This window comes from Capricornis sumatraensis, chromosome 10 (genome assembly GCF_032405125.1).
Source record: "Capricornis sumatraensis isolate serow.1 chromosome 10, serow.2, whole genome shotgun sequence".
Taxonomy (NCBI): domain Eukaryota; kingdom Metazoa; phylum Chordata; class Mammalia; order Artiodactyla; family Bovidae; genus Capricornis; species Capricornis sumatraensis.
This window is the reverse complement of record NC_091078.1, coordinates 90,969,408-90,980,005: the sequence shown is the minus strand read 5'-3', so window position 1 is coordinate 90,980,005 and position 10,598 is coordinate 90,969,408.

Sequence of the window (10,598 nt, the reverse complement as noted above, 5' to 3'; positions counted from 1 at the left end):
CTTTGCTCTCAGAAAACACCACCCTTGGATGATCACAGTGAGACAAATGAATCATGCCTAGGGTAGTATCTAGAAGTGCCAAAAAAGGGAGGAGCTGTCAGGGTTGTTATGCTAATTCCAATTTGTTGTAATTTTTGGAGGGACTTTTCCTAAATTATGATCCATTTCAACACCGAAACACCAGATTCAAGTCAGAGGCTTATGATGCTATTATAAGCATATTACTGATGCCTAGTAAAATAACTTCTTGTAATGTTTCTTTTATAAGGGCCATAAATCAAAATATTCAAAACAGTTAATTTTTAATGTGCCACTATTATCCATCTTTAGTTATAAATTTAATATCTCCTTAGGCCCCACAGACTGTAATGCGACTCAAAACATGCAACGGCTGTTCAGAAATAGAAGGTTCTCGCAGTATCTCATTATTTAAATCCTTAAGATATGGTTTTAAAGGCCCGAGGATATCTGAGCAAACTTGTTTAAAGGAGTCATAAAGAAAGATAAGTAGTTTTCCTCAGAAGCCTATAAAATTTATTACAACATATTAAAGCAGGATTAGATATTGACTAATTTTCAGAAGGCATTTGTTTTCTGGGATACATGGTGTTTGGGGAAATTTCATAAAGGAATAAGGAGGATGGGGATTTAATACCATTATCTCTGCTTCCCTTGAGCAAAGCAAGGCTGTCTATATGCCTTGGCACCAGTTTCATCCTGAAAATGACAAGCTTTCTATGTCAGGGGATGGTGGAAGGCAGGGGGTTGGGGTGTCAAAATTCTGTGAAAGAGCAATAGAGTCTTTATTTTCGAGGAGGAGGGGCTTTCCTGGTGGCTCAGATGGTAAAGAATCCTCCTGCAATGTGGGAGACATGGGTTTGATCCCTGGGTTGGGAAGATGCCCTGGAGGAGGGCATGGCAACCTGCTTTTAGAATCCCCATGGACAGAGAGTGTGGCAGACTACAGTCCACGGGGCTGCAAAGAGTTGGACATGACTGAATGACTAAGCACAGCACACATCCACGAGGAGACACAAACGCAGCCCAGTCCTGACACTGTAACACGACGGCAGAAGCAGGTTCACAAAAGAGCCCCAAGAAGGACTTACACTTCTCTAGGCAACCCCCAAACTCACAGGATCTTCCTTTGCCTGCTTGTTACATGCATGCTGTGGGCAGGTTTCATATGTTCACTAACATTATAAAATACTTACTTCGCACTTAGAGCTGTTTTAGGTCAATTTGCATCTTTATTAGCTATTCCGTATGAGTAAAGGCCATATTTCTCTTAAACTTTTCTCTAGATAGGGAGTCTCTCAGACAAATTTTAGCATTTCTCTGGTTTCCCTACCTCCCTATATCAACAAGTTGCCCTTTGGAACCACTTTGCGTCTGGAAGAGTTAATTCTGTACTGTTTTCCTCTTTATTAAAGAAAGGGAGAAGAGGGGAGAAAAGGGGAGATGTGACCAGGAAGCAGGTTCTACTGGTGGTCAACAGATCCAGGAAGTGTTACATCTGTAACTATGTGGAACGATGCTGTAAATGAAAGTCAAACCTCTGTGTGTTCCCTGAAGGACCAGAGAAAGCAGTCTGACTCACTGATGGGACCTTCGACGGGTTCAACCGAGCAGTGAAAAATGTCAATGAAAACTGTCATCCACGGACGAAACACACCAGTTACTATTTTCAAATTCATCGGAAGAACCACTGTTTACATAATATGAGTGCAAGACTTGCAGAAGGGCACACCTGTTTACTTATCCTAAAGAACTGCCTCTCCAATCACAGACCTGGGACATTTCACATTTGTCCCAGAAAAAGAACTGCATGGTGAGTACTTCTGACTATGGCACACAATCTACCACATTTCTTGTTCTGAATGGATACATATATATGCTCATATACAATGTCACCAACTTCAACAGAATAGTCTGTGTCACCATAGGTAGATATATTCAGCTCCAGAGCATTTGTGACTTGGTGCTAAATAGCCTGCAGTATCCCGGAGAGGTGTGATTCCCAATGGCAAAAGTCGACAGAGTTCAATGTTCCATTTTATATTAATAACATAGAGCATTACATGCACCACTATTCAACTATAATGCAGACAGCCAAGAAATAAACAGCGGGTTCGCAATAGATAAAAATCAACCTTTAAAAAAACAAAATCCTCTGAAAAAACACAATGCATGGAAATAATGTAAAACTCTATAGACACACAATTGTCAAAAAGCAACAGATATAATCCCACTCATGAGTCTGTCAATATTAACATTTCTATTCAAGTTCATTTAAAGAGATACAGTTACCCATTCACCATTACAATGGCTTGCTCTTTGTGTTTTTTTCAGAACTGCCATAGAAGAGAGTACAATTCATTAAATGGGCTTCTTACACATGATAGTTTCAGCTCCAGGAAGATAAATAGCTTTGTTTTCCTTATTCCTTGCCAAACATTTGACACAACCAGAAGGACATGGCATACACCACACTGGCATATCTGGTAAGAGCAAGCAGGCGGCTGAACACCATGACCGGAGAACTGTGACAATTTCTGAGTCCACAATCATGCCTTTAAAAGTGTGGATAAACGCAAATGAGGGCAGAGTTTACATCTTAAACAACATAGAAACATTTGAATGGTGCCCAACCCGGCCCCAACAAGGCAGAACAATAATGTGGTTGCAGGGAGGGGGGATATGGAGGAGGGAGCTCTAGGGGGTGGTCACGGCACACAGAAGCAAACACAGGGCACATCACAAACAGCAGTGAGCACAACTGAGCACGCACACAACACAACACTAGAACACAATTTTAAAAGGAAAAGGATATAAAAGATGGTTTTTCTCACCCCTCAAAACAAAACTGGAACTTTGGTTTACGGGCCCGGCTATGCCCATATGCCCTCCTCGTCATCCTGCGGCCGGCCAGGGGTAAGAAGGTGCACGGAGAGGAGGGGAGCACCGGAATGAAAGAAGAGAAGGTTAGTTACACTGGGATGCACTGCAAAGGCACACTGATCTTCACTTTGTTTTTTCATCTTAAAGAGCGAGGAAAAAAAAATCCATAGTAACTTAAAGTTCCACATCACTGACTTGTCAAATACATAACTGCGTTTTGTATCTATGGCAACCCCCACACAAAAACATTCCACCCACCAGGCTCTGACTCTGTGTCAAGATTGGATTAGAAGATTAAAATTAGTCTACATTAGCAGATGATTATTTTTTTGGAAAGCATGCAATCTGAATTGCATATGCCTAAAGAGTAGATTAAACCTTTTAAGTAAGCAGAGAAGTAATTATAGTAACTAAATACCCTTAATTTCTCTTAAGCTTGAAGTATCAATAAAGGCTGAAGAAGAATTTTAAAAAAACCAAAATTCCACCAACTTGGGTGGAACGAACTTCTGTAGCATGCGATAATTCACATTGGTTATTTCACAAAGGCTCAAACATGCTGTGATCTTCTGGATTTGTCAGGTTCTATTTTATCCTCAGCATAAAAGAGGATGTGCCCACCATGGAATGATTATACATTTGTATGGAGTGATTATACATTTGCAATCAAATAAGTTTCAAAGCAAAGAGAGTAAACTTTCAATTCAGTAAAATGCTTGTAGAAAGGAAGTTTTGTTTAACTTAAAATTGTGCTCAACTGTGGATAAATGGGAACTTATTTGGTCTAAATTCTTGTTAAAAACATTTCCAGAATGGTTCAGGCCATTTTCCTCACTTAGTGAAGAGGTGGATGGGCAAGGAAATTGAATCTATACAGACAGAAGTATATCCGCCACCACAAGGTCGTGTTTTGGACAAGAATTCTCACTGCTCACTGCAAGGATAGAAACAAAATGTAGAAAACCCAGTGGTTCATATTCTGGTCTCACACGTAATTTGGGAGCTGTGTCTTTTAACAAAGCCCTGAAAAACCCAGGTTTTCCCATGATTGGCTTCTCTGTTTTGAAAACCAGGAACAGGAAAAACAATAACTTTAAGCATTTTCTCACAATATGTATCCATATTGCTTAAGTTGTTGTAATATCAGGTTGAATTATATGAAAATGCCCACTGTTGGCCATTTTGGGTCTAGAAAAACAGCAACTTCATACAGTTTGACCTAATCTTGCCAACAAGGCTAAGATGATTTTATCTGCTCAAGAATTTGGATCTATGGTCTTTGAAATGAGTTTTCATATGATTTCTTTTGTATTTTTGTGAATTTTATTTTGTATATTTTAAAAATACTATTCTGACAAAGGGAGTTCACCAGACTACAGCCCAAAGAATTAACAATGTCCCACTTATTTGAGTCAATCAAGTGATTTGCACACAGTCCGAATTGGACAACTCAGTACGAATTTGCACTGACAGTTTGGCTAGTAATATTCTGGCCCCACATAAGTTCACCTGATCATCTTACTTGGGTCTCCTCATGTAAAATTTACCTGTGTCTATTTACCACTACAGTGGTAATAGTAATCGTCTAGTAATTGCTCCTGGCAATGAACCTCCCTTTTCCCTACCTAATTTGAGAAATATGGATTATTACATTCATTCAATTTTCTCTCAGTTCCTGGAGAAAAGAAAAGCTTATGTCCTTTTTTATGCTAATAAAGAAGGAAAGTATAGCAGGGAATCCCTCAAGCATCCACAAATGGGTCTCAAAGGGTCTAGCAATTCCTTGCAGTTCAATACAGAATGGCGTGGGTATGTGTGTAAGTATATTTCTTTGGATGGAGATCCTAGCTTTCATTATAAGCTTCCTGACTCCCAAAGTCACTGCTTCAGGAAAACTCAGAGAGATGCTATGATTTGCCAAAGTCACACACACACAAATAGGCAGTTTTCCTCAAAATGCAGCCTATAGACCCTGCTGACTGCTTCTGAATGGCTGTAAAATCATTCCCTTTGCTGAGCAGTTTATTTCATTTTGCATTTAAAACCAACAGTATGTAGACATCCAGTTTATTTCAAATCCAAATATGTTTTAAATTTTGAAAAAGAAGAAGGAAGGAGGAAAGAAAGCCACTGTTACCAAAATCTATAACTATTTTTCTAATGCTGAAGTGTGGTCTAATGCAAATTACTTTTAGCAAATTAAATATATTAAAAAGTGGTAATTAATTATGATTGAAGCAGACAGGAGTTGTAGCTCAAAAATACACACTGCCAATATCACTACTGTGCCTCGTCCACCATAGGAATAAAAAGGAGCTCCCAGATGTCGAGGGTTATTAAAAGCCAGATGTTGAGATCGACGTTTTGTATGCTGGTGAATAAAGTAAAGAAATATGACAGTCCAATATAAACTTTGCGAACGTTTAACATGGCAGAAATGTGGATAAATTCCTTCACTGCGCTCAGAATATTATGCATATCTTTCGAGTTCCTAGTTTCTGAAGTTAAAAGTATTTAAAAGAAAATAGAAAGGGAAGTGGTGGCCATTTCTGGTCTCTCTAATCTTCAAAGCTTAAACATGAATTGACCCTAATCACCAAGTGATCTGGGTCAGAGTGAGTGTCCGCTTGGGGAATAAAAAAACAAAAATGCAGGAGCTAATCAGAGACGGAGCCCCAAATATTTCCAAACGTTCACAGCTGTCTGACTCTTGCACTGCCTGCATCTTTGTATGCAAATATTAATTTGTTCGGCAGCCTTACTGCCCAGAAATGTAAATCTGGGGACCAAAAAAATAAAAACCAGATAAATGTCACTTGATCCCTAACTTCATGCCAAGTTATTTAGAAATTCTTGAAGTTTTAAAATGCATCTATCAGGCCTGGGAGAGTCAGTTTCCTTCCCTTGTTTTTCTGTTTTCAAATCGACTTGGCAGCGGGCTTTCTGGAGGCTGCCTGGTGTTTGCTCCCTTGTGTGTTGTCCCTGTGAGTGATTGCTATGCCAGGAGTTGCCAAAATATCTGGATGAGAAAAAAACCTCTAGTCCATCCGTCATCCGTCTGCTTTTGTCCACAGCATCTGGGGATGGAACATCCAAGGTGGGCTGAAGCCCAGAGCACAGTGACCACAAAGCCCATTTTAAACAGGGAGGAGGCTTAACTATCAAATAAACTCAGGATGTGTCTATTGCTCCAGAGATGATATGAAGACTTGACGGAAATCCTTCAGTTCCAGATGCTGGGCTCTAATGGGGTTCTCTAAATACTGAGATAAAACAAAGTCCCTCACTGGATGGGCTGCTCAAGGGGCTATGTTGATGACAAGATCTAAGAGCAAAGTGACTGAGTCATCACTGACAAGATGGGAGACTTGCTGTGGGGACATTTATTAGCCCAGCCATGGAGGTCTGGGAAGGAACTCTGTGATATGACCTGATAAACAGACCAGTGTAAACCTTTAATTGGTCTCTATTTTGAGGTATTTGGTATAGCCAGCAGGCAAGCCTCAGCCCATCACAGGGCTGGTGTTTTTTTTTTTCTTAAAAAACCCCTGCAATTTTCTTTCAGTTGATAGCTGGCTTTTTTCTTGAAATCGAAGGGCTAGGTTCCTAATGAGGACCTTACTGTCACACTCATCCTAACTGAAGATTAGAATGAAATTATGGACGCATCACTTTTCAATCAGCCTACTGGCTCTGTAAGAACTCAGCCACTTGTCTCTGCCAGGAAGTTCAACATGGTCTCCTGGTGACCGTCCTGGTTACTGACAGGGTGTGGTGTGGGCAGGCACCAGATCCACCCCTCCTCCTCCTAGAAGTTCATGGCTCCTCTGATACTCTCTGCAAACTTCCAGCACCAGCATTCTGCAAACTCTGGCCACGCAAGTCACAGAAGCAAGCCACAGTGTTGGGTGTATGATGCGTCCTGTGCCCGGGTTTGAGCAAAGCAGCAACTCTCAGCATTTCTAAACTGCAGGCTTGGCCAGAACTAGGGAAATAGAGTATATACAAAGGAAAGCAAGGGGTGTGAGCCTGGAGATAAGGGCATCAAGCCTTATCAGGGCACTAACGGGTTTTCTTTCTGGGTCAAGTCCAAACCTTTCCTCTGGCAACCTCACATTTGTGTCTGTCACCTCTCCTGCCTCCTAGAATGCATAGCCCATAAGTCGATGTCTCTGTTTATGTGACGAGGTCAGGAATGGCTGCAAACTCTTAGATAATCTGATCTGTCACAGCCTGTGGTACCCATTTGCCGACAAGTTCTCCCAAAGAATAGCCAAGTCCTTTCTAGATTCAGATACCTGTTCTGTGCTGTTTATAAATGCTAATTAATTTTTGACCTGGGCTAGAAATGAGCCAGCAGGAATTAGCACCAGCTCCAGGTGAGAAAGAGTGGGATGGCTTGCAGTGTTTCTTCACTAAGAATCACTAGGACACAGGGCTGGGGAGGGTCTTTGTGCAGACTGGGGAAGGCAGGCTCAGGGACAAAGATGAGGTAGGTCACTGAAGTACACCTGGCCAGGAGCTGTGGAGTGGGGGTCAAATTCCAGTCCATCTGGCCACAAAGATTCACCCTCCTGACATGTGGACCTTGAAGCCACAGAGAGAAGCCCTCATTTTGGCCCCCGGAAACACCTGAGGGTCCTGTTCAGCTCAGCTCTGAAGTCCTTAGGACTCCGTGCTGTCTCTTTCCAAGCTGTTGAAGGTCCTGGTTGGGACTGGATGGTACAATTTAGGTGGGGTTTCTCTGGCTCTTGGAAGAAAGACAACCTCACATGCATACGGCAGATGTCCCTTATACAGCTTATCAGCAGCACCCCACCAAGTTTCAAAGTCCCTGGGGGAAAAGGCAGCACCCCCCATACCCCTCACGCTCTGTCACAGCACATGTGGGAATTTAACATGCATTTTCAAACCAGAAAGCCTATAAGGACTGGCCCCTGCTTTTCTGAATGACTTGACTCCTCTAATAGAGAAGGCAGCCTGGATTTCAGAGTTCCTTAGGGGCTGCCAAGATTGTGTTTACTTGTTTCTCCCCAGAATGGTTCCGTCCTCCTTCTCATGGCACTAGCTGCACTTCTGATTTATTCTTCTAACCTGACTTGGTGAGAGCTGAACGGCCCTGGCTAAGGGGAAACATGATGGGTGATGTCCATGTTTTAAAAGATACACATGGGTGTTTCTCAAGGGGGATGCAGAGACTGCAAGCAAGCCTGTGCAGCCTGGTTAGTTCTCAGCAAGCCTACCACACTGGGACCCCCTGAGTCAGGGGGCCATCTAAATCCTCTTTGGTAAGCCATGGAGAACATTTGAGAAGCTTGTGGGACATTCTCCTTCACTTCTAATGCAGCATCTTTAGGCACTTTCTCATTTTTTTCCAACTATCATTATAGGGTGACATGAAAACTAGCTGTCTATTTCCTTTGAGCAAAAGTTAATTCTGACAAACCAATCTTTAGTGCATGGTGCCAGCTCTCTCAGCTGAAAGATACAAGATACCCAGCTGAAGATAAAAATGCTGGAAGGTTGTACACTGGCCAAGAATATATTTTCAGAGCCCAAAGTCAACATCTGCTAAAAGCTGAGCCATTGCCAGATAGCCATAAAAAAGGGGTGGGGTGGAGACAGGCTTTATTTTCACTCCCTCATCCATCAGTCATTAACGCTTGGCTTTGTTAAACAGAGTGAAAATTGTGTTTTTTAGCATGATTCTGACTCTGCTGTTTCCTGGCTAGGGGGCAACCAAATCCCCTAGCCTCTCGACTTTTCATGTCCTCAAATGCCTGAGAAAGAAAAAAGAATCAGAAGGCCCTGATACTTCACAGGGCTGCTGTGTGAATTAAACTGGAGAATGTAAATTAACCTGACTTGTAGACCTTAAAAATGTATACAAATATAACTGGGCACACCGCCCTTGTTGGTGGCATTTCATAGGTTGTCACTATTGCAACAATTTATTTGATATTGTGCTAAGACCAAAGGCAAAAGGGTGTATGTAAAAAAGGATCAGACAGTGTGTTAAACCATCCTTAGTTATTTTAACATCTCTGGGCTATTCAAAGCTATGGTTTATACCTGTCATTAAAATACAGATGCTGAAACAATTTTTCAAATGATATTGTTCCACAAATACAGTAGTTCGCAGAATCTGGCTAGTGGGCAACCAAATTCCCTAGCCCCTTGACACTGTGTGTGCATTTATGTTTAAAGAATGTTTTCAATTCTCTTTTCTGTGGTTCCTTATCTTCTGAGTGCTGCAAGTGCCTGGGGCATGGAAGTCCGACAGGACCCTTATTACATCAGTTCAAGAAAAAAAAAGGCAATGGTGTTTAGCAAGAGAAAATGGATTCCCCTGCTTCCAGACCTTTCAAAGTTGGCCACCCCCTTTCAATGGGGGAGCTGAAGAGCTGCCTCTTAGACAAATGTGACCGGATTAAAGCAGCAAGTTGAAAAGGAATCAACCCTTCCGCGATGCCAAGATGAGTTACATCTACAAGCTGGGGAGGGTAGACTGTGTCTGAAAACCCCTGTTGACTCAAAGGATGCTGCAACAAATCTCTTAATGAAACCCTAATACTGCACACAAGGTTTAAAACTAAGAGGAATCAGTGAAAGGGGAGAAAAACAACTTTATCCAAAATAGAGTAAGACTGAAATCTTCAATAGGCTCAAATTGCCTTTAAGGAAAAACCCTTTTCTAAGAGGAGGATCCTGATGCATTAAGCAGCTCTGTCTTTTTCCCCAGATATGAAGACTCTACCTGGCAGGGTTTATCAAATCGTGCCCTTGCATGCTTACATGTAAGGAGTTAACATCACACCCAGATTACATAGCTTTGGCAGTAACTTGCTCATCTGCACAGCCAGCTTTCCTAAGAGCTGTGTCACCCCACCTCCCTTCCTCTCCTGTGACTGAAATGGTTGGGTGAGCACATAACAGCTAGAAAGGAGGGAGCAGGTGAATGCCTCCCACAGCAGCGCAGACATTGTCCTCATTTCTTTCCTGCCTGTGGCCTCACCAAGAGCCCTGACAGGGTCATTCCAGAGCCTCTGCTCTTAAACCAAACAAACAAATAAACGACCACCTTTATTTCCCAATGGAGAGAAATCACATATTCCTTCTGGCTTGTGTTTCAGTAGCTTTGGGGATTCGGGGTATTCTTTGAGGGATTAAAAAAAAAAATGACATCTAGCTATCTTTCTACTTCATTTACTTGAAAAAAAAAAATCTGTTGAGTTTTAAACACAGCATCTTCCAATCCACTTGCGATAAAAGAACATCTGAAAAGGGGCAAGTAAGCACAAGAAAAAACAGTTTTGTAACAATGTGTGGTGAAGGATGTTAACTAAACTTATTCTGGTAATCATTTCACAATATATCCATATACCAAATCATATGTTGTATATCTAAAACTGATACAATGGTAAAGGTCAATTATATTTTCACTTGTGAAAATTAACTATTTAGAAAAAGAAAAGAGACAAGTGGATCATAAGATATAGTTCAAGATGCATTCCAGGATTTCTCTCACTCTGATGTGGAAAGGACTGGCCCAAGAGCAGGAACAGTTGAAATCTTTGGACCCTTCTCCCATTCAATAAACATTAGCCCAACAAGACGTTTCTTCATAGGTTTTGAATTTGAAGGCTTCATCCCTACTTGAAGCCAAAACCCAAAGCCTTCTTCCAAGAAGTGGGCCA